General features: G+C 41.4%; 1 long non-coding RNA gene across 1 annotated transcript; it reads right to left on the minus strand.

The window, feature by feature from the left end:
* Positions 1–494: 494 nt before the first annotated feature.
* Positions 495–22977, minus strand: LOC101178232. Its single transcript, XR_179132.2, has 3 exons — positions 22728–22977; positions 21799–21912; positions 495–707 (listed from the first exon to the last, which is right to left on the minus strand). It is a non-coding gene; the product is annotated as an uncharacterized LOC101178232 (long non-coding RNA).
* Positions 22978–25907: the final 2930 nt, after the last annotated feature.

Here is a 25907-nt window from a genome sequence, read left to right on the forward strand (position 1 = left end):
GCCAGGACCAGATGCAGAAGTGCTAAAATATTTTGATAAGAGCTGTCCTGGCAGTAGTTCTTGCTTTTACAGCTATCCAAAGGGAGAGAATTAGCTAAGAAGTCAGCCCACAGAGAGGAGAGATAGAAGCTATGAAATCTCACTACTGACCGAGATTCTCAATTTGTTTTAAAAATCAGTTGGATGAAGACAGAAGGAAAATGTTTAGGCCATGTCACTATCTAAATGGAAAACAGTAAATAAATTTGAAGGTCGTAATAATCTCTAATATTTATAGGGTGGAGGCCTCTGAAGTGTATAAAATGCTTTTACATGCAAACTGATATCCTGAGACCTCTTGAGTGTTTGTTTGATACCTTTCCTCACCCATCATAAGGGTGACGCCTGACACTTCTGTAACAAAACACAGGTTAACAAGAGGAAAACAGAACAGATTTCTTTAATCGAAGGCTTACCTGATACAGGAAGCCTTCAGAAATGAAGACCCAAAGACCCAGGGAAAACTATCCATTTTTATTCTTAGATTCGATGAAGAATGGACAACCGTGTAGAAATGTGGTTGGACCAAAGAGGTCTGATCTAACAGTAAGAGACTGAGGGGGAAACTCAGCAAGGCCTGTCTGTTAGGATTCTTCTTAGTCTCTCTGTGTGGCCTTCCTTCTTCCCAGACACAAGGCAGTACCACTCTGGAATGAGGGTCTTAAAACCTATAATCAGACACAGTAAGTCAGAGAATTTCTTTATGACCAGCTCCTACACAGAAAGGCAGGAGAAAGTTAGAGAAATATCTAGGTTTTACAGTTTTCTTTGGGGGTAGAGGTGTTCCAGTTTCTATGACTTGCATTGGGGAGGAGGAATTCTGGTTTCTGTGACACTTTGGGGAAGGAAGAGGGGCAAGAGACTGGAGGGCAGGAGAAGGTTGGAGAAACCTTGGTTCTGAGGCTGCTTCTGAAGCTTCCAATCTCCTTTAGTTCAAAATACTCAGCATGCCAAAGCACCATGCTTGGGGTATCATTTTCTGAGCCCCAACGTTAGGAGCTATTAATATTCTCATGGAACAGCTGAACTTAAGGCCCAGAGAGGTTAAGTAACTTGCCCAAGGTCACACAGCTAGTCAATGGTGATGTTGGTATTTAACCACTACTTTCTACTGCCTGTCATCTTTTTTGTAGGGGAGGAATTAGAGGACAGGGAGGTCAAGTGAGTTGCACAGGGTCATATAGAACAAGAAACAAAAAGGTTTGGGTCCTTTCTTTCTATACTCTGCAATGGAGTCACTATCTTTCTCTGAGCCAAACACTTGCCTTGTGTTCATTTACCACTTTCTCTTCATTTGGCCCATTCTTTTGTTTCACTTCGTTCTACCTCCTTCTACCTTCTTATGTCCTTTGGGGGCACTGTTTTTTAGCCCTCTTTCTGTATCCCAAACTCATGACTGCACTTCAATTGATGTTCCAGAGTTTTTACCATGTGCCAGGGACTGGTCTAAGTGCTTTGCAAATATTAACTCACTTTTATTCCCCAAAACAAATCTGCGAGGCAGACAATATGATTTATCCTCATTTTACAGATGAGGAAACCAAGTCACCTCACCTGTCCAAGGTCACACAGCTAGCAGGGGAAAGAGCCAGGATTCAAGGCTGAGCAGCCTGGCTTCATAGCCCCATTTAAATAATTTTGCTACAGCCAGCTTTCATTTGGGCCTTGAAAGGATCAATGTATCCATCTATGGAAATATGTTCATACTTAGGTTTTCCTGGACATAAATACTCTAGATGTTGTTGTTTTCTGCTCCTTTCAGTCTACCTAACAAACACATAAATTTAGACAGTGTGATCCCAAACCCTGAGAGGTAACTTTGGGGAAAGGAATTTCTAAAGGATATATTTGGGATAAAACTAAAATTCAAGTTTTCTGAGTTTCAGTCTGGAATTCTATTTATCCATTAATTTGTTCATTCACTAGCCTGATGTTGCCTATTACCTGTCTGAAAAATATAACAGCAGCAAAAAATTACTCAATTAAGCTGTTTAAAGGATGGGTTCATAAAGATAAAATAAGCTAATAAACTAGTTGAATAGGTTGGAATATGTTTGCAACTGTAGAAAACATGTCATTTTCCAAAGGAAGAGAGAAATTTAATCCGACAGAAGGGAGGATAACTAGCATGGGAATAGTAAGGAAATAAAAATTGTGAATCCAATTTCCTTTGTAGAGTTGTATTAGATTTTAATCATCCAAACAAAATGGCTGAAACCCGTTTAAAGCCAAATCAGCTACAATTTGCCTCATACTTATGTAGGTATCATTTTTTTCATTTGCCACTAGACTAAAAGCCGTTTGCATATGAAACTGAAGGATACACATTTTGGTCTCCCCCAGAATGCCTGGCACAGTGCCTAGCACATAGCAGGTGCTCAACAAATGTTTGTTGAATTGAATTAAAAGAAGACATTCGCTACTTATCAATTCTGCATTCACTCCAGGAGAAAAAAAGAGTGAATGTGATATCATGCTCTACTAAGTGCAAAAATGAAAACAAATGCCATCTCAAGGTTGGTAATTTAAGAATATAGGGACGTTGAAATAAAGGCTCTCCACAATGGAGAATTGCTTGCAAAGCATTTTCTATATCAAGGTTTACTATAATGATACCACAGAATAGTCCAATGCCTTTCTATTTTAATTTTAACTTTTCCAAGATCAAAGAATAAAAAACTCTCTGAAAAAGACAGTCACTCGTTATATTTGATCTCAATTTAAAGTTTGTTTTTTAACCTACTTAGATTTGAAGTAGGAGAACTTGGGGATTGAAGCAGCCTTGTTAATTTACCTGGGTATATCAGGGGTTTTTTTTTTGGAGGAAAGCAATATACAATATCCCTTTCTTCTCATTGACAGAACCAATTGTGTAAGATACACAGGAGTCAGGCAGCTGTAAATCAAAAATACAATCTTTATTACCCATGAAGGTGTTTAGAGAAGGTGGTTTGGCTCCATTAGTGAGTATACTTGCTAGTACTGTGCCCTGAGATTAAATTTGCCCACTACATCTGCCATGCCAATCTTTGAGTGAAACAGCCTCAGACCTCCAATATAGGGTTGTGCCCTTTAAAACTTTATGGCACAGAATTGTAGAGGAGGTTGGAATACATGCTCCCTACAGGCATGTAGATCCCAAGGGAACAGTAAAATGGACTGATAAGAATAGGCCTACTTTGGTCTTCCAGATGGTAAATCACTCCTCTTTTTCTGGAAGGAATGAGAAAGGGGATGGAGCAAGAGGCTTGGAATATTATTCTAATGGAGGTCACTTCACACAAAAAATCAGGAGCAGGGACTAATTGTTCCCTCCAACATATGACACATTTTACAGCAGATGTACTCTATTGCTGATAACTTGTGTATAATTTAAATTATATCTTTGAGTAAGGATTTATTGAGTTCCTGCTATGTGCCAGGCACTATACTAAAAGCTTTACAAATGTGTTGGCTCATTTGATCCTCAAAATAACTCTAGGAGGAAAAATAGTTTGGTGTTTCCTCAATAAGTTAAACATAGAATTACCATATGACCCAGCAATTCCATTCCTGGGTATACACCCAAAAGAATTGGAAACAGGTGCCCAAACAAAAACTTGCACACAATGTTCATAGCAACAGTATTCACAATAGCCAAAAGATGGAAACAGCCAAAATGTACGTCAACAGATGAATGGTTAAACAAAATGTGGTATATTACAACAGAATATTAGTCATAAAAAGAAATTATTATACATACTACGATATGGATAAATCTTGAAAATATTATGCTAATAAAAGAAGCCAGACACAAAAAGCCACATATTGTATGATTCCATTCATATGAAATATCTAGAAAAGGCGAACCCATGAATAGAGCAGATTAGTTGTTGCCAGGGGTAGGGTGGAAAGGGAGAATGGGTAGTGTCTGCTTAACAGTTATAGGATTTCCTTTTAGCATAATGAAAAAGTCCTGGAACTAGATAGGGGTAATGGTTGCAAAACATTGTGTGCTTAATATCACTGAACAGTACTCTTTAAAATAGTTAAAACCATTTGAAAAGGTCAGCCATTTTAACAATTTAAAAAGGTTAAAACCTTTTGGCCTCTTAAGATGCCTGGAACCCTTTTGTCTGTAGTCAGCAGGGGATTTTAGAAGTTCCTGAGAATGATAATCATTGTGCTTTTTCACTGTCAACGGAATGATCAAAGCCTGCTATCAGAGGTCACCTGGTAAAGAAGACTGATGAACTTGCACCTAGAATTCTAGATAAAGGTAATGGTTGCACAACATTGCGTGCTTAATGTCACTGAATTGTACTCTTTAAAATGGTTGAAACAGTGAATTTTGTTGTGTGTGCGTGTGTTTTACCACATTAGAAAAAATAAGCTTGGTAGATAGATAAAGATTATTTCAATTTTAGAGATAAGAATACTGAGGCTCTCAGAGAGACAAGAACGTTACTATCAGGCAGGGGATGAATCTGAGTATTGTGTGGTCTGGATGGTGTACAATTTTGGAGGGCCCTACTTAATAAAAATAATATAAAATTATGATTATAAAACTGCTAGGCTACCTCAGAAGGTTTTGCAAAGGGCCTTTGCAAAGGAGAACTCTGGAGCTTAAGCTGTATTAACTCCAAGGTAAATTCACATTTGCTGTTATTATAATTGCAAAATAAAAAAATAAAACCTATAATTCTATTTTCAATAACAGCAAAAGCATATAATACCTAGGAATACATCTAACAAAAGATGTGCAAGATCTCTACACTGGAAAGTATAAAACATTGCTAAGAGAAAATTTTAAAGACCTACATAAATAGATAGATATACCATGTTTATGGATTGGAAGACTCAATATTGTTAAGATATCACTTCTCCCCATATTGTTCTGTAGATTCACTAGGGTTTTTTGTAGAAATTGTCAACTGACTCTCACATTTATATGCAAAGAACCTAGGATGCCTACAGAAATGCTGAAGAGAACAAAGTTAAAGGACTTAAACTACCTGGCTTCAAGACTTATTATAAAGCTACACTATCAAGACTGCATGGCATCAGGAGAAACAGATAAATCATTGAAACAGAATAGAGTGCCTTAGAACAGACCATTTACACATACAGTCAAATGATTTTCAAGAAAGGCTCTATAGCAATCCAATGGAGAAAAAAAAATGTTTTCAACAACTGGTGCTAGAGCAATTGGATGTCCATCTGGAAAAGCAAGGAGGTAGAACTAGATTTTGAACCCAGGTCTGTCTGCCTCTATTTCCCCTCACTACCTCTCTGCCCCACTCCCATGCCTTGACTTTGCCCCACCTATCCTTTCGGGCCACAACCTTCAGAAAGGAACCTAGAGCTTGAGACAATGGAGCAACCGAATCAATCATAGTGTCAGCTGTCTGCTAGAAAGATTGAGACTTGTCAAACGGAATGGAGTCTTGACTCTGAAGGAGTTGCCTGCCCTCAGTCTTTTGGCCCCTTAAGATGCCCGGGACCCTTTTGCCTGTAGTCAGGAGGGGATTTTCGAAGTTAGTGAGAATGATAATCATTGTACCTTTTCACTGTCAATGGAATGATCAAAGCCTGCTATCAGAGGTCACCTGGTAGACAAGACTGTTGAACTTGCACTTAGAATTCTTGGGATCTGTTCTATTTCTTTTATTTATTTATTTATTTATTTATTTTGAGACAGAATCTCGCTCTGTCGCCCAGGCTGGAGTGCGGTGGCCCGATCTCGGCTCACTGCAAGCTCCGCCTCCCAGGTTCACGCCATTCTCCTGCCTCAGCCTCCCGTGTAGCTGGGACTACAGACGCCCACCACCACACCTGGCTAATTTTTAGTAGAGACAGGGTTTCCCCGTGTGAGCCAGGATGGTCTCGATCTCCTGACCTCGTGATCCGCCCACCTAGGCCTCCCAAAGTGCTGGGATTACAGGTGTGAGCCACCGCGCCCAGCCAGGACCTGTTCTATTTCTGCCTCTGTGTGACTTTGGGTATGTCACTTTAACCTCCCTGATCCTTAGTTTCCTCATCTGAAAAACTGGGTTAATAAACACCTCCTCTGCTTTATCCTACTGGATTGCTGTTAGATTCAAATGAAATAGAGTATATAAACATCCTTTGAAGACTATAAAGTGTTACATAAATATAGTGTATTATGGTTCCATGTGTACGTTTTGTAGCTGAAGTGAGTAATAATATTATTTCATCTGTTTGAAATTCAAATTTTACATATCAAGTTTACTCTATAATTATTTTTCTAGTTCCTTTTGTGTTTACAAGAGAAATCTAACATTCTAGTAATGATTCAAGATTCTTTAATTAGTGTATCTTTTGAGTCGGAGATAACTTGTTTAAAATTTCATTTACTCATTTCTTTGATTCGATAAGTATTTAAAAATTTCACTCATTCCATTCATTCATTTTATTCAACAAGTTCTTGAGTGCCTACTGTAGGCAAGACACTGTAAGTGTGGGGGATAAATGGATGAAAAGAGACTTGGTCCCTGTCTGTAAAAGGCTCATAGTCTGGCGAGATATAGACACTTAAAGTGCCAATTCTGCTGCAGTGCAACCACTGCTGTGAAGGACCCATGCGCGAGGTACTGCACTGGGGAGGAGCTTCTAAGTCTGCCTGAGATATCAGGGCAGGCTTCACAGAGGGGGTGATGCCATAAGTTGGGACTTAAAGGAAGAAAAAAGACTTTATTAAAGCAGTCTATAGTGAGTGGTATGGGCAAAACATGGCTAGAATGGAGGATGCTGTAGTGGGTGGAGTGGGGTGGGGAGGGAAGGGGAAAGCAGGGGTAGTGAGACATGTAGGAAGGCCAGTTAAGTGGTCATTGCAATGGTCAAAACAAAACAGTGAAGGCTTGAAGCAGGCTCATGGTAATAAAACTGGCAAAGAGGAGACTGACTTGAGACTTATTTAAGAGGCAGAACCCCTAGGATTTAGCAATTAGTTAATTGAATGCAAAGGCTGAAGAAAATCTCAGTCTATCTCTTATTAGTGACGTGCCTTTGGGCACAGGGCTTGACCTTTCTAATTCTCTGTTTCCTCATTTGGAAAATGGGCAGTAATATTACCGAATTCATAGGGTTATTGAAAGTCTTAAAGATGCTTATTGTAAAAGAACCTACCACAGGGCTTTGTACAAATAGATTTTCCACAACTAACTAGTTTTCTTCCCAGTTTCTGTTTTTCTCCTCAGCCTATGCTATAGAAGGGTTCTTCCAAATTATGGAGAGTTGCTCTTAGAAATACTCTCAATAGCTAAAGACATCTGGGGCTTGAGGCTTTGGGGGCGGCATGTCCTGCCATAACACATCTCCGGAGTTTTCATGATAAAGCAACTTCTAGGCTGGATGGATCATGTTTTGAGCTCATGTGGTAATTCTTGTGTTCTTAAATTCTCTGAAGAAGCAAGTGGAGCTCCTGATAAGTTTCTAGAAATCTCCAAATTAGGTCTGACAGTATGGACTCTGTACTTTGGACCTGGCCGTCAGTTTACGTGGTCCTCACTCCAGACCTCCATGATGCAAGCTGATGGGAGCTGGGATCCTATGGCTCTCCTAGCTGCCAACAGGGCTGTGTGCCTCTTTCCTGCTCCAACTTGGGGCAAATGAAGGAAGGATTCTGGAATTTCCCTTTAGCTCCTACATAGGGTGTTGTTGCTCACCATACTTCAAGACCCAAAACTTTTCTCATTTTCCTATAATGCTAGAAACTACAACAAGAAATGGGGAAAGGATTCCCTATTTAATAAATAGTGCTGGGAAAACTGGCTAGCCATATGCAGAAAGCTGAAACTGGATCCCTTTCTTACACCTTACACAAAAATTAATTCAAGATGGATTAAAGACTTAAATGTTAGACCTAAAACCATAAAAACCCTAGAAGAAAACTTAGGCAATACCATTCACGACATAGGCATGGGCAAGGATTTCATGTCTAAAACACCAAAAGCAATGGCAACAAAAGCCAAAACTAACAAATGGGATCTAATTAAACTAAAGAGCTTCTGCACAGCAAAAGAAACTACCATCAGAGTGAACAGGCAACCTACAGAATGGGAGAAAATTTTTGCAACCTACTCATCTGACAAAGGGCTAATATCCAGAAACTACCAAGGCCTTGAACATAACTTTAGGAAACACTATTCCAATCCTCCCTTTTCCCTGGTTGAAAGAAATGACAAAATCTGCCATACTTCCTCCCATGTCCTGGCTGGATGACCAGATGGCATTAGAGAAAGCAACACTTGAGGAGAGACAAACCCTGTGTGACGCATCCCTGAGAAGGTAGAAACAGACCTTGGAAACAGTGGGTTGACTACAAAAACTACTGCCTGGAAAGATGCAGATTGAAAGCCCTGCAGTCTTCAGAGGTTAAGATAATTGAGAATTTAAGAGCTTTCCTAAAGTAAATACTCCTTTTATTTCTGACTACTATTTCTTGGGTGTTATTGCTATAAAGGAGGGACTCATGGGTAACTTATGATATTCTTATACACAAATAATAATTAATTAGCTCCAGCTCTTGTGGTTACTGTCTTGATCAGGATTTATGCCACTCTTTGTAAAACTAGAGCAGAGCTGATTCTTTCCTTTGTCAACCCATTTCACATTACTTTGCTACAGACCATTCAGATCCTGAGCTCCTGGGAACCCTGTTAAGACACACCAGAGTAAAATCATTAATGATCTGCCTGCAGAAAACCTAAGCTCTGCGTCTTGTCCCTGGCACCTTCTTTTGTGATGGAGCTTGGTCTAATGGTGTGAAATAATGTGCTAAAACTTTTTTTTTTTTTTGAGTCGGAGTCTCACTCTGTTGCCCAGGCTGGAGTGCAGTGGCGCAATCTCGGCTCACTGCAACCTCCACCTCCCAGGTTCAAGCAATTCTCCTGCCTCAGCCTCCCGAGTAGCTGGGACTACAGGCGCACGCCGCCACGCCCGGCAATTTATTTGTTTATTTTTTTTATTTTAGTAGAGACGCGATTTCACCATGTTGCTCAGGCTGGTCGCAAACTCCTGAGCTCAGGCAATCTGCCTGCCTCAGCCTCCCAAAGTGGTGGGATTACAGGCGTGAGCCACCGTGCCCAGCCTGTGTTAAAACTTTGAGGGAAATTGAGTTCTTCCCCAGGAACTCGGTGCTGAGCAGGGATTCAGTCTCCTGAATGGTGTCTCTGCAGTAGAGAACAGCTGGGACATTGCATCTTCACAGCAATTCTGCTGGGCTGCAGGATGGGGCATTGCAATTAAACCAGGAGTAGTTGAAGATGGTAGCAGTCTTCACCTGGCAACTCAGCACCCAGTCCACAGATGTAATCAGGATAAGTAAATCTGTGGTCTTATAGGAGATGTAATTTAGGATAGTACTAGGAGCCAACTTATTATAATAAAAAATTACATACAAGGAATTCTTAATTATCTGATAATGAAGAGAGGATACCAGAAATTGCAGTTCACAGATAATCCAAAAAGCTCATTTCAGATACTTGTTGTTTTTCTTTTTCTTTTTTTTTTTTTTTTGAGACAGAGTCTTCTCGTACTGTCACCCAGGCTGGAGTACAGTGGCATGATCTCGGCTCACTGCAACCTCTGCCTCCCAGGTTCAAGCAATTCTCCTGTCTCAGCGTCCTGAGTAGCTGGTATTACAGATGCATGCCACCACGCCCAGCTAATTCTTGCATTTTTAGTAGAGACGGGGCTTCACCAAGTTTGCCAGGCTGATCTCGAACTCCTGGCCTCAAGTGATCCACCCACCTGAACCTCTCAAAGTGCTAGGATTATAGGCATGAGCCACGCTCAGCCACATGTTCTTTTTCATCCAACATTAATCCAGGACAGTGAGTTTGCCCTCTGTATTTTTAGCAGCAGATACAGATAGAAGTCGGGCTGCTTTGGGATAGCCAGGCATGGGGGAGCGAAAGCACTGCCTCTGGTTATACCTCTTAAGCTCATTCCCCCTTGTAGCTGTGGCACCTAAGGGCTCAGAGAGGAAGCCCGGAACCCCGAAGAACACAGTTCAAAAACCACTGACACACATTACCTCTCGACTCTCACCTGCCCTGGGAGGTAGGCAGGTCAGCAATTAACATTCTTATTTTACAGATAAGAACAGGTTCAGGGAGGCTGTGTCATATCGGTAGTAACCCGTGGATCTGGGACTTGAATGCAATCTTCTGGTGCCAAATTCAATGTTCTTTTAACTGCACATATCCCCTGCCCTTTGCTCACTTCCCCAGCCTAACCTCTGATGATTGAATGCCACAAGAAGAAAATTCACCAAAGGAGAATTAAAGGCTAACCCACACACCATCAGAAATCCACAAAGCCTCCCACATTTGCTGAACTATTAGTTCCTCATTCTGGAAGTGACAAGTCAACCACGGGTCTGATGATGAGAGGTTGAAATGAGAGCTGTTCTCTGTTTCACTGATCACCTTTAGTGACTGGAATTTCAATTTCTTAATCATTTCTGTCACTGCTTTGCTCTGTCTAAATATTTAGGCAGATCTGTGCAGAGTGGATTTGTCTGTTTGATGTGCTACATATATTTATGTATTCTGATAGTCAGTGAGGAAACCATGCCACAGAGAGCAGATGTGATGTGACAGTTGCCAAATGTGGCTCTCACTTTTCCTGGCATTCCCTGTGCCTCTCAAAGGCAGTGCTGGATTCTGCCTTGGGACCACAGACTCCTGGAGAACTCGACCACCTGACTTTCCTCTTCTATGTTCATTTCCTGTGAAATATGGCCACATCCATGGCTTCGATTACTTTCCCAAACTCTGGTCAGATGCTCGATTCTATATCTGCAGGCCTAACCTCTCTCTGAAGTTCCAGAGCTTCCTTTCCAGTTACCCGTTTGTAGGAAGAATCCAAACTTGGATATTCAAAGTTAAATTGACTTCTGGCTGAAATGGTGACCTCTGAATTTCCTTGACTAAGGCTGCTGCCACCTACCTCCTAACAAAGCTAGAAAACTCAGAGCTTTCTTGAATCCTTCTCTTTTGCTATCCACTTTAGCTAATGTACCAAGTCATTTAGATTCAACATTTTAAATATCTCTCATCTGTACCTCCCCGCTTCCCATCCCAATTCCCACAGTTTTAGTTCCGTCCTTCATCATTCCCTACCTGACAATTGCAACAGTTTAATGGGTGTTTCTCCAATTAGCTTAATTGGCCTCTTTCTCTGTTGATTCATTTCCTATGCTGCCTCAACACTTAACATTTCTAAGATTAGCTTCTTACAAAGGATCCCGCACAGTCTATCTTTAATCCATCTTGTCAGACTCATCTCCCATTGCACAAGTCAATCTTTTCTTTTCCTTGACCCCTATATCCATTCAGTCGGGAAATCCTCCAGGCTTTTTGATAAAATATATCTCACAGCCCCTGCTATGCTGTTCCCACTGCTAGTCTACCAAGATAATGCTGAGACTCATCACTCCTTGCCTGTACTTTTGTGATCATCTGAGAGTTCAGCTGATCTCCTTGTCTTCAGTACACCTTCATGTGATTTTTTCCTCCAGTATATCAATATATTTATTATTACAGCTTTATGTTCTATACTTAATATCTGCCACAGTGAGTTCTGCCCTATTTCTCTTTTGTCATCTCTCCCTCTTGTCACGAACTCATTATTTTCAAGATTGCAAGGTATTTATAAACTTTTATTCCATGTATATGTTTAAGATCTTAAAATATTAAAATTATAGTAGGCAGATTAAGTTGGAGGAGAAATAACCTCTTTATAATTTTGAACTTTCCCCATTCACAAACATGGTATGTCTTTTTATTTGTGCATAGACATTTAAGTCCTTTAATAGAGTTTTTAAATTTTCCCTATGAGGTTCTTTTTTTAGGTTAATTCTTAGATATTTTATTACTCTGTTGCTATTGAAAATAGTATTTTGTTTATATTATATTTTTCAGCTGGCTGTTGCGAGCATACAGGATGCTTTTTTGTGTCCTTTCAATTTTGGAACCCGGTTTATATATAAATGAGTTGGGTAACTTTCAGGCCTTTAAATTTTTCTGAAACATCTTTGATAAGAGAGAGTATCTATTCCTTGAAAGTTTCATAAAATTTACTTGAGGCATGTGTGGGTGTGCATGGAAGAGGGGTGCGTGTGTGTGTGTGTATGTGTGTGTGTGCACATTTAGGTACAGAGTTATTGATAACTATTTTAATTGATTATAGTTGATTCCAGTCTTTTATTTCTTCTTGCCTCATAATTTTGCTTGAGAAGGTTCTGCCTCCATTTTATTTGTGTAATCAAATTTATTAGTATATCATTCCTCATAATATTCTTTCCTTACGTTTAAAATCTACTATATTTTTAGTTATTTTCCATTTTTATTCTATATCTTATTTATTTGTATCTTACTTTTTCTCCCTCATTACTCTTGCCAGAGGTTTGTCTATCTTACAAATCTTTTTGAAGAAAACACTTTTGGTTTTGTTTTTCTTCTTTATTGTATTTAACTTCTTGAGTTGATGAGTTAATTCATTAGTTTTTAGCCAAGGAGTATTTTTTGGAATGTCTCTTGCATGTTAAAGTTCCTTTAGCCTTGTTTACCCAAGAATATCTTTATTGAATCTTCACATTTAAATGGGAAAGTTTAGTTCTAGGTTAGAAGTCCTTTTATTTCTACTCCTTGAAAATAACACTCCATTATGCCGGGCATGGTGGCTCACGCCTGTAATCCCAGCACTTTGGGAGGCTGAGGCGGGCAGATCACGAGGTCAGGAGTTTAAGGCCAGGCTGGCCAACATGGTGAAACCCCGTCTCTACTAAAAATACAAAAATTAGCTGGGCATGGTGGTGCGTGCCTGTAATCCCAGCTACCAGCTACTCCAGAGGCTGAGGCAGGAGAATTGCTTGAACCAGGACCGGGAGGCAGAGGTTGCAGTGAGCCGAGATCGCACCACTGCACTCCAGCCTGAGCTACAGAGGGAGACTCCATCTCAAAAAAAAAAAAAAAAAAAGGAAATAACACTCCATTGACTTGTTGATTCCCATGTCACAATTGAGACAAATGATGTCAAATGTATTTGTGTTACTTTGTAAGTCATATATTCTCTTTCTGCATGATTGTAGAATTGCCTTTTGGAATTATACTATAAATTCTAAGGGAGGTTTTTTTCCGCCTTTTTTTCTTCTTCTTCTTTTGGTATTGTATTAGTCTTTCTATCTAAAATATTTATTTCATCTAAAATCTTTTATTCTGGGAATTTTAGGTCGTTTTTTATTCATATATTATCTCCCATATCAATCATCTATTGCTAAATACATAACAAATTACCCAAAACTTAGTGGCTTGAAAGAACAACAGTTATTTCTTGTGGTTCTGTGAGTTGGCTGGGTGGTTCCACTGCTCTTCTCTGGCCGTACTCATGTGGCTGCTTTCAGCTGGAGAGAATCCAGGGGGCTGGGTTCATCTAGACAGCAGTGGCTAGGCCCCTCTCTCCATGTGATCTTTCGTCCTCAAGAAGGCTATAGTAGGCTTCCTCAGATGGTCAGAGCAGCTTTTGGCACAAGTGCTTACTAAGCCTGTTTGCTTCCAATTCACTGATATTTCATTGGCTAAAGTAAGTTACATGATCACATATCCCACCCCAAACCCAAAGCACATGTACTTAACACATTTTTGCTTGCATCGCATTTATGGATGTCCCATTGGGCAAAATAAGGCAAATGATCAAGTTCAGCATGAATGCGAGGTGGGACTGATCATGCATTGTAAGAGGTGAGATTCACTGAGGAGCATAGTTTTGCAATCTACCACAATTCCTTTGTCTTTCCTTCTGGGACTTCTATTACATGGATGTTAAAATTTTCTAATTTTTTTTTTCACTTTTTTCTTCCTGGTGCCTTGTGAAGTTCCTCAACTGAATCTTGCGTTCATGAATTCAGATTTTTCTGAATCTATTCTGCTTTTTCTCTCTTCACTTAATTTCTTTAATTAAGCTGTTATATTTTTTCTACCTCATATTTTTGCTTGGTTCTTTTAAAAATGATTGTATTCACTTCATGTTAACAATATACGATCAGGCCGGGTGCAGTGGCTCACGCCTGTAATCCCAGCACTTTGGGAGGCCGAGGTGGGTGGATCAACTGAGGTCAGGAGTTCGAGACCAGCCTGGCCAACATGGCAAAACCCCGTCTCTACTAAAAATACAAAAAATTAGCTGGTCATGGTGGCAGGCACCTGTGATCCCAGCTACCTGGGTGGGTGAGGCAGGAGAATCGCTTGAACCTGGGAGGCAGAGGTTGCAGCGAGCAGAGATCGTGCCATTGTACTCCAGCCTGGGCAACAAGAGCGAGACTCCATCTCAAAAACAAACAAACAAAAAACCAACAACAACAACAACAACAACAAACAATATACGATAACCTCTGTCTTTGATAGTATACGTTATGATTATTTTAATTTTTAATTAATTAATTAATTTTTGAGACACGGTATCACTCTGTTGCCCAGGCTGGAGTACAGGGGCACAATCTCAGCTCACTATAATCTCTGCCTCCCAGGTTCAAGTTATTCTTCTGCCTCAGCCTCCTGAGCAGCTGGGATTATAGGCATGTGCCACCACGCCCAGCTGATTTTTATATTTTTGGTAGAGACGGGGTTTCACCACGTTGGCCACGCTGGTCTCAAACTCCTGACCTCAAGTGATCCGCCTGCCTTGGCCTCCCAAAGTGCTGGGATTAGAGGCATGAGCCACCATGCCCAGCCTATTTTAATTTTTTAACATCTATCCCACCTAGTAGGAGTGATGAAGTTTATTACCTTTCTTTTAGTGGTTGCATTCTTCAGTTATCTGGTATTTTTCACTGCAATTTCATTTTGCCATGTAGGTGTCAGCTATTTGACAGGACATTTGATGTAGAGGGGAGAAGCCTAATCTCAGCCTCTCACTGGGGTCATTCCTGTTGATTGTAAGGAAGATGAAGGGAGTCAACGGATCAGAGTCTGGGTTTGATCATGGCTGGTTGTTGCCTCTTCATAAGGTGACCCTGCTGCCATAATCTAAGTTCTCATAGCTCTGTCCTAGGTACTGGTTGAGGTTTTGTTGTTGTTTTCTTTTTCCATAGATGTTGTACTGTCTTGATGGGAAGGCAGAAAGAAGGGGCACTGAGGTATCCCTTTCTGTTCCTGTCCATCCCTCCTCCTCACAGCAGGCTTCCAGAGTCATACAGTGAACATACCACCCCTCTACTGGCCTGGAACTCAATTTTTCTGTCTCTCAATAATGTTGGGGCAGGCAGAATCATTTAAAAAGTTTTCTCTATTTTGAATCTCCCCCTGAAAGGGAAGTTGGCCAACTACAAACCACCATTTAGAGCCTGAGTCGACCTCAGCTGGGTCTGTGCAGTTTATCCCCTCAGTGGAGTCCCCTCCTTTTGAGGCCAAGTATTTATTAGTGATCTCTGATTTCCCTGGCTCTTGGAACTGTCATATGTTCCTTGTCTTTCCTCTGCTTCCTTCTAGTTTGTTGTTCACATCAATAAGGTCATTTTACTTGGTGCTTTGGCCTCACCCTCTGATATTTTGGAGTTTACGGAGGTGCCTTGATACCTGGTTTTGTTCAAGATGTTATCTGCAGGTGGTTTTGTTTATTGGTTTTGTTTGCTGTCCTAATTGCTGCATCTCTTTTTGTGGAGGGGAGTCAGGGAGATGAAAAAACCAGACCATCTAGATACAAGTCCTTAGACATTTGTCCAAACCCACAGAATGTACACCACCAAGAGTGAACCTCAATTTAGACTATAGGCTTTATGTGATAATGATGGGCCTAGGTAGGCTCATCAGTTGTAACATGTACCAATCTGATGAGGGATGTTGATGATGGGAGAGGCTGCGCATGCGTAGGGGCTGGGGCAAAAGAGAAAGCAACAAAACTTTCTGTCTCCACTGTGTGTCTCCTTATGCAACCTTTTCCTTAGTTCATGCACAGGCCTCTCTCTTTTTGAGAACAGCCGAGGCTCCTTTCTGTCTCTTTCTTCAAGATGTTTCCCTAACCCAGAATGCCCCTGGCTCTCCCCTCTGACTATTCTAGTCTTCACTATTCACCAGGGACCAGTTCAAGTCGTGCCTCCTCTAAGACTTCCCTTCTTATGCCTCTCCTCCAACATCTTATCACTAGAAACAGTTGCATTTTTAGAGCACTTGAATTTAAATGCCAGACACTGCTAAATGCTCTATCTGTATTATCCTATTTAATCCTCACAACAAACCTAGCAGATACTACAATTACCATCCCATTGTATAGGTAAGAAAACTGAAACTTAGGTGAAACGTAACACGCACAAGGCAATAGTCAGGGGCAGAATTAGGATTTAAACCTAGATTGTGTCATTGTGTCTTCAGAGACCACCTTCTCAATTGTTTTGTTACACAGCGTCTCAGAGATGGCTACCATTAACTTTTCTGATGCACATCCTTCCAGACATTTCTTTTTCTTTCTAAATATACAGATACATGTGCTCTTTTTGTCTCTCTTTCAGATAGGAAAAGTTATTTTGCATAAATTTTATGTAAAACTTGCATGCATTTTTTCCTTGATTCTTAAAGTTATTAGCTACAGAACCAAGAACAGTCCTGCATTTTGCCTTCCAGCTAGATTTCAAATTCCTTGGTGACCTCTTATTTCTGGCTATCCCCTTTCACTACAATTAATGCAGTACTGAGCACTCAGCAGGTGCTTTAGAAATGCTCACTGAAATAAGAAAGGACAAAACAAAAAAAGGCAAATTTTCACATAGGGTATAATAGGTTGTCACAAAGGCCTAGGGGGCTAGGAGAAATGATTCTTATCTCTCTCTGATCTGTCACTTCTAGGTGACAGATACTTAGGACAAGATACTTTGGACAAGATACTTAGGTAGGAAAGGTTAAGAAATGAACCTCCTGTCTCCACAGCTGTGGAGGAAGACCAGGCATATTTGTCACGGTCATCAACACACCTCCTGGGCAGGGAGGTTTGGAGGAGAAGGAAGATAACATCTATCAATTGCTCAGAGCTCCCTGCAGAAGCCAGACCACACATGTACCAAGGATAATTGCTGGGGGGAGGGAGCAGGAACAGGAGAGCTGGTCCTTGTGCTCACCCAGCAGGATGTGAAAAATTCAGCTGGGTTCTTTTTATAGTTTCAATCATCCCTGGTAATGAAGATTCTGCAATTAGAACTCAGCTGGCAGTTGTGTTGGGGATGTGTGAGGCAGAATAGAATCCTGGGTCTGCAGGAGGGCAGGCCTGTTTGTCAGGACGACTTCAAGGCGCCGCTGGAAGCAAGTGATGTGATGTAAGGGCGAGAGCTATTTTTACAGACCACTTTCTAGCCACAATCACTCCTTAAATAAGTTCCACTTGGGCATTACAACTTTAACATTTTATTTAGGCTAATTCAGCTCTCACTGATCTGTACAAAAGGAGGGAAGTATTGACACAGATAGTGGAAAACAGTGACACCTCATTTATTTAGGTGACCGCTAATATGGAATTTATAATAATTTCACCCAGACTTGATTGGAGTTTATTTGTTTATGTTTTGAGAAAGAGCATTTGTTGAAAAATATTCAGTGGGTTAGTCTACTTAACAAGGTAAACTGCTTTCAAATACTTAAGCAGAACGGTAAGTAAACTTTTATTGGGCACTTACTATGCGCTAGGCACTGTGCTAAACCCTTCACATGTATTGTTAGCCGTAATCCATTCAGTCACCTTACTAGATAGGCACTATTACGAACCCCATTTTGTAGGTAACAAAGTGGGCCTCTTGTCCAAAGTCACATAGCTAGTAAGTGTCAGTCCCTAGATCTAACCCCAGCTAAACCTAAGCCACTTTTGCTCTCAGGCATGAAGCAATAAGTTGGTTACAAACAAGGCTCCTCTCATCACAGAACAACTCTGGTCATCTCTGCATGGCATAACTGTTAGCAATTACGGTTATCATCACTGATTTTTAAAAATCTTTGCAGTAGGCTGGGTGTGGTTGGCTCACGCCTGTAATCCCAGCATTTTGGGAGGCCGAGCCAGGTGGACTTCACCTGAAGTCAGGAGTTCCAGACCAGCCTAGTCAATATGGTGAAACCCTGTTTTTACTAAAAATACAAAAATTAGTTGGGCATGGTGGTGGGCACCTGTAATCCCAGCTAACTGGGAGACTGAGGTGGGAGAATCTCTTGAACCCGGGAGGCAAAGGTTTCAGTGAGCTGAGATGGAGCCACTGCACTCCAGGCTGGGTGACAGAGTTAGACTCCATCTCAAAAAAAAAAAAAAGAAAAAAAAATATTTGCAGTAAAGGATATGAGGGAAGTGTCAGTTTCTGGCTAAATTATGAAATGCCTTGCTCATTCCTTGCTTATGTATGTACCTCCTGGTTCCTTCTCAATTGAATTTAAAACTCTTGATAACAACTCCTACACTGTGACAACCATTCCACCTCCCTAAATTGTCTTATAAAAACAGAAAGCACATTGGCTCAAATTGACATTTCCATCCTGACAAACTTATCTGGGAGCTATAAGCTGCAGTTTGCTGCTACAGTCATGTCTTTTTGTGGGCTAGGTAGATACTTCCTGTTCCTTCCTTAGGTAGAAACTCTGCGATCACATGTAGCATACAGACTGCCACATGCAGGGCAGTAGAGACCCCATGAAAATAAGAAAAACAGAAAGAAAGAAAACTTACTGTTTCTTAATGCTCTCATAGTTATAGAATACAATAATCTATTTTATACTTTTTAAAGAAGATGTCCATTCATGAATGGATATGGATAGACCCATTCATAAATGCATAAACTAAATCCTCACATGTAGGAGCAGTATGGCTTTGTGGATATATATTATTCTGATAAAATGTGCCAATATCCTAAGTCAGGAATAACCATTACAAAAGATGAGTAAACACACACACACACACACACACACACACACACACACGGCTGGGCACAGTGGCTCATGCCTGTAGTCCCACCACTTTGGGAGGCCGAGATGAGCAGATCACCTGAGGTTGGGAGTTCAAGAACAGCCTGACCAACATGGAGAAACCCCATCTCTACTAAAAATACAAAATTAGCCAGGCGTGGTGGTGCATGCCTGTAATCACAGTTACTCAGGAGGCTAAGGCAGGAGAATCTCTTGAACCCGGGAGGTGGAGGTTGCAGTGAGCCGAGATTGCACCACTGCACTGCAGCCTTTTGAAACTCCGTCTCAAAAGAAAAACAAAACAAAACAACCCCCCCCACCAACACACACACACACACCCCTAGTGATTATAACTAATATATTGGAAACCTTTATCCTTCTGGTACTGTAAGCCTCCTGGTACTGTAAGTCAACAGTCAAAATGTGAAGTTTCATTTATGTTTGTAGTTGTGACAAAGAAGCAAGCCGAAATAATGGTATTAGTGCCAGCAATGTAAAGATCAATAAGCTGGTGATTTTTCCCTTCAGAGACTGGAGCAGCAAAGAAAGTGAGTTGAAACTGACAGACATTCAAGTAGCTACAACTAAATAAGAGCAGGTTTTGGGTGCTTTGTAAAACCAATTTCACTAATAGCATATGCACTCACACAAGACTTTTATAAAAGATAAGAAAAAAGTTTGAAGAATGTGTACTTTGGCCTTAGGTTGAATATTAGTATTGAGAAAAGGCTACTATGTTAAAACAGAAAGGAAAAACTTAATGTGGTTTTAAATATAGCCCCCTCTAGGCAGATTGTCCCAAACATTTTTTTTTTTTTATCTCTGGTCAATTTAATCGCTGGTAGATTTTTTTTTACTTCAGTCCTACTATATTCAGTAGATATGAAACAGAATATGAGTTAATTTTAATTCGAGTAAATCTATGGTGGCAAAATCTATATTAAAAAGAATCACCAATGACCTTCCAAGGACAACTTTCCAAAGCCCTAATTTTGTGGTCATCTGCTGTTTTGAATGATACGTGCCAATGCCTACTGCCCTTTGTGTGGATAATCAGAGCTGCCGTCCGTAAACTATGCACGATAAATACCAGCAGGTATGCATGCAGAAGTTGGGGCAGCAGGAGCACCTTTGCCTGGCTTTCCTTCGGGTAAATTGGGAGGGCTGTTTGATTTCAGGCCTGGGCTGGGCATGGCAGTGGATGGGCCTAGAGTTTCACTGATTCCCGGGCTATGCATAGGAAGGCAGGATGTGAGGGATGTTCTGAAGAGGTAAACTGAAGGGGGTAGGTGAGAAGCAAGAACTAAATCAAACTGTGGCGGAGATAAAGGGTGGGTGGTAGGGAAAGGTAGAATGAAGAGCTGTGCAGAGCTGCCACCAGCCCATATGGTGGCATTTTGGGTAATTAAAAAAAGATATGCCTCTAAGTGGATGCAGCACAGTGACAGGGTTCACAGCTAGACAAGCATGCTTCAGACTGGATTCTGTCCCATGGGCTAGGAGCTTACGTTCAGAATGCAGCCTACATAACCATAGAAGTTACCCTGGAGTCAAGAGGAAGAGGCTGGAAAGTCTTCTGAGGGATGGTCGGAGAGACTTTGGAAAGCTGTTATGAAAGTAAAATTAAGAACAATATATACTTAGCATTAAAAAATATAGAAAGAAGTAAAAGTAAGAAGCCCTATATCCCCAAAAGCAACCACTCTTGACACTTCCTTGAATATTCTGGAAAAAAAAATGTCTAGCATAAAATTTATATGTATAACATTTATGTACTACTATATAGATATGTACGTTTACAAATAATTTTGTATTTACCCAAAGTGTTCCTGTGATACATAGTTTCTGCACCTTACCCTTTTCATTTAATATATTTTGAAGGAATTTCATACGGTTTATGTCAATCCATGTCTTTCTTTTTTCTTTTGTTTTTTTTTTCTTCTTTTTTTTTTGAGATGGAGTTTTGCTCTTGTTGCCCAGGCTGGAGTGCAATGGCCTGACCTTGGCTCACCGCAACCTCCGCCTCCCAGGCTCAAGCAATTCTCCTGCCTCAGCCTCCTGAGTAGCTGGGATTATAGGTGGGCACCCCCACGCCTAGCTAATTTTGTATTTTTAGTAGAGAAAGGGTTTCTCCATGTTGGTCAGGCTGGTCTCGAACTCCCGACCTCAGGTGTTCTGCCTGCCTCGTCCTCCCAAAGGGCTGGGATTACAGGTGTGAGCCACCACGCCCAGCCCATGTCTTTTTTTTTTTTTTTTTTTTTTTACTGGATATGTGGTATCCCATGGTATAGATGTACTCTAGTTTAATCCATCTTTTATTAGTAGATATTGATTCTTTCTGATCTCATACTATTTTGATACTTCAGTAAGTGTCCTTTATTTCACTCTTGATATACTGGTTAAGTAAGGAGAATGAAGTGGAATCACAGCAGTATGTCCAGTTCAGGCTTCAATGAGCTAAAAGCCATGGTGGGAACTTGGCCTGACAAGTGTCTTGCCTTCAACAGATTTGCCTTACTTATGGTGGCTGATGCCAAATGGGCTCTGGGGGTAAAATGATGGGGTGGTGCGTTGGTTAATGCATGCTTTGCTTCTTGTGGGTCTGACATAACAGCAGCTCTCTTTCTGAATAGACCCATAGAATAACCCATGAACTCACCCCTGCAGTGGCTGCCCTCACACCCTCTGCTTTACACCACTGGATGGGTTATGAAGCAGGTAAAGTCTCTTTAACAGCACTCTGCAGAAAACAGGCCTTGAGTGGCAGCTGTGGATCCAGCTCCACTTGGCAAACTTTTTTCCAAGAGAATGGATCTTTTGAGAATACCTCTGAAGTTGTGGTTACAATCCATTTCAGAGCTTCTGTGCTCAATTTATACTTCCCTGGAGAGCTCAGTGGGCTCAGTTATGCTGAATTATACTGGCTCTACTTCCAGATTTTCTAAAATGAGAAATTGAGGAAGAAGTTACATTAATGACCTTCCTTCTTCCTGAAATTTCAATCAAATGATAGGAAAGCAATCTGCATAGTAATTACAACACCCCTCCAAGAGAATCCCTGTGCCCTAGCCAAGGAGAAGAACATGGAAGTCGTATCTATAATGAAATTCAGACCCATCCACTTCTAAATCACAGGGAGGTTAATTCAGCCTGTGCAGTCACAGTCAGAAGTATCATAATATACTGGTCACTGGGACAACTCACATTGTTCTTCTCCATATGGAAGGGCAATAGAAAATAAACTGTCACCTGGACAAGGCTTGTGCTGACAGGGACCTTAATCTGGGACTGATTGTTAAGGACTTTATGAAGGTGCCACTGACCATTCTGAACTATGAAGGGAAGCCCTGCCTTTTTCAGCATCTAAGCAGAAAATATAATGGCCAGAGTCCTTGCCCTAAATTCTCAAACCAAAGGATTACACAGCTAGTGGATGCTAACAGTGCTAATGGGTCACACTTTAGAGGAGTTAGAGGTGTTCAGGAAGGGAGAGAAGTACACATTCCTAACCTTTTGAGAGTGTCTACCCACAGACCTCCACTGTTACCTCTGCTAGCCGGAATGTGGTGCTAGGGGTATTTACTGTTATGACTTTGCATGGCATTTCTCATGCTTTCATTGATTGCTCCAATGAAATTACATGGAGCCTTTACTTTCTGTGATTAAGTAATATTAACTTCTCAAGATGAAATAAATCCGCACTCAATCCTCAGGGCTGTAATGGCAACTAAAGAGCCACCACCTGGTGTCTACCACCTGCTGGCATTCAGCAAGATTCCTTGGTCTCCAAGTTGTTCCCTAGGAGCCCTCCTTGTCTCTCCATTGCTGAGTTATCTCCAGTTCTTCCCAAGCCAGCAATTAGAGGAGGCCTTGGCCATTGAATATGCCCATTGTCCAGCTGGGCTTTTCAAAAAAAGAGGCAAGTTTTATTCCTTTTCTATTTACTCTTGACAAGTGCTCCAGCACTTGTTTCAGAGAACAAGTGGTTTCAGAGAATGGCTTTCTTCCTAGAGTTCCAACAGAACTCTTGTCTGTGTTGAGCTTGAGGTTCGGATTGGTCCTTGTGCAGGGCCTTGTGATGGGTGGTGTCATGTGTGAGGTGGGCCTATGTGGAAATGCTGAGTGAGAGGCACCAAATGACACCAGGGATTCCAGTGAACTAAGACATCTACACCATAAAATACTGCTGCTGGATGGCACGCACTTTAATGCTGGATTTGACCCTGTATTATTTGTTTCATCACCTTGGGGGATGTGTGTGTGTGTGTGTGTCTGTGTGTGTGTGTGTGTGTAAGTCAGCATACCTATTCCTATGTCCTTTCCAGAGAGTTGGGCTGTTTCCAAACTGTTACATGCTGTATTAATTTCCTGTGGCTGCTATAACAAATTACCACAAATTTGGTGACATAAAGCAATAGCAATTTATTCTCTTTCAGTTCTGGAGGCCAGAAGTCTGAAATCAGCACCACTAGGCCAAAATCAGAGTGTGGGCAGGGTCGTGCTCCCTCCAGACACTCTAGGGGAGAATCCATTCTTTGCCTTTTCCAGCTTCTGGCAGCTGCCGGGATTCTTTGTTTCATTGGCTGCATTGCTCCCATCTTCAAGGCCGGCATCTTCAAATCTCTCTCTGCTGCGTCCTTAAGTGGTCTTCTCTGTGTATGTGTGTCTAATCTCCCTCTGCCTCTTTTTTGTTTGTTTTTTGTTTTGTTTTTGAGACAGAGTCTTGCTCTGTCGCCAGGCTGGAGTGCAGTTGCACGATCTTGGCTCACTGCAACCTCTGCCTCCCGGGTTCAAGTGATTCTCCTGCCTCAGCCTCCCAAGTAGCTGGGACTACAGGCAACTGCCACCACGCCCAGCTAATTTTTGTATTTTTAGTAGAGACAGGGTTTCTCCGTGTTGGCCAGGATGGTCTTGATCTCTTGACCTCGTGATCCACCCCTCTGAGCCTCCCAAAGTGCTGGGATTACAGGCATGAGCCACCGTGCCCAGCCTGCCTCTCTATTTTAGGGATACATGTGATTGCATTTTGGGCCCACTCAGATAATCCCAAATAATTTTCTCATCTCAAAATCCTTAACTTAATTGCATCTGCAAAGACCCTTTTCCCAGATATGTTAACACTAACATATTTGAAAAATAGAGGTTAATCATAGATATTAAGACCTGATGCCCTTGGGAGATATTATGCAGCCTATTACACATGCTTCTTCTATGTATTTCTCATATTGCTCTGCATGCAAAATAGACACTTTATAGATTCTTCTTTAATTAAATCAAATCTTTATTGGAATGAACCCCAGAAGTCTGAAAGATTAGCCTGTATGAACTCATCGGTCAGGTACCTCCTTTCCCACTTTGGTTTTTTGTTTCGTTTTGATTTATTGATTTATTTATTATTTTTTATTTTTTTTTTTTTTTTTGAGACGGAGTCTTGCTCTGTCCCCCAGGCTGGAGTGCAGTGGCACGATTTCGGCTCACTACAAGCTCCGCCTCCCGGGTTCACACCATTCTCCTGCCTCAGCCTCCCGAGTAGCTGGGACTACAGGCGCCCGCCAACACGCCCGGCTAATTTTTTGTATTTTTAGTAGAGACGGGGTTTCACCATGTTAGCCAAGATGGTCTCGATCTCCTGACCTCGTGATCTCCTGACCTCGTGATCCGCCCGCCTCGGCCTCCCAAAGTGCTGGGATTACAGGCTTGAGCCACCGCGCCCGGCCCGAGGCTGAGAATTTTTTAGTCCTATATACCGAAGAGTGGGAAGGTAGGTGGTCAGCATTCTTCCAGGCCCCACGCTGCTTTTAGAACAGTGCTGCTCAATATTCATGCCATCTAGCTACTTTGTTCTCTGCACTTCCTTATCACCAACCCCACCAAACTTAAGTTCCTCCTCCCTTCCCAAACTCTGCCGTCTTCCTAGATGACATCCATGTGGAAAACCCATCTTAGACCTCGTTATGCCACTGACTCTATTCTCACCAAAGTCACATGTGACCTAGTTATTAAACCCAATGGAGACTTCTCAGTCTTTAACTTGCTTTCTGTATCTCTGGCATTTGGCATTTTGGGGTCATTTCCTAAAACTTCTACCCCTGGCTTCTACTGCTCTCTACTAGGTCTTCTCTCTCTCTGAATGCTCCTTCTTCACCTCCTTCATGAACTTTCTTTCTATAAGTCTAGACAATCCCCTAAGGTTCTCTCCTCAGATTGCTTTTTTTTTGGTCTGTATAAGATCTCATCTACTTCCATGATTTCAATTACTATCAATACACTGATGACTCCCCAGATATTCCTCTCCAGCTCAGAGCTCTACCCTGAGCCCCAGACCCATATATAAAACTATTTACTGAAGATTTTCACCTGCATGTTCTTCCAATACTTCCCTTTCAACATATTCATACTGAACTCACTATTTACCACTCCAAGCTGGCTCCAATCTTATATTTTTATCTTTTTAATTTTCATCGATTTATGTGTAATTGTTAGCATCATTATGAACTTTTGTTTTTTAGAGATGAGGTCTCGTTCTGTCGCTGAGGCTGGAGCATAGTGGCTGTTCACAGGCACAATCATAGCATACTACGGCCTTGAATTCCTGGGCTCAAGCAATCCTCCTGCCTCAGCCTCCCAAGTAGCTGGGACTACAGGCACACAGCACTGTGTTCAGCTGTCACTATGAACTTTTGAATTCATTATTCTTGTTATTTGTAAAATAAACTTTGGGCCGGGTACAGTGGCTCACACCTGTAATCCTAGCACTTTGGGAGGCCGAGGCAGGTGTGTCACCTGAGGTCAGGAGTTCAAGACTAGCCTGGCCAACATGGCGAAACCCCATCTCTACTAAAAATAGAAAAATTAGCCGGACATGGTGGCAGGCAATGTAATCCCAGCTACTCAGGAGGCTGAGGCAGGGAGACTTGCTTGAACCCGAGAGGTGGA

This window comes from Nomascus leucogenys, chromosome 12 (assembly GCF_006542625.1).
Source record: "Nomascus leucogenys isolate Asia chromosome 12, Asia_NLE_v1, whole genome shotgun sequence".
NCBI lineage: Eukaryota > Metazoa > Chordata > Mammalia > Primates > Hylobatidae > Nomascus > Nomascus leucogenys.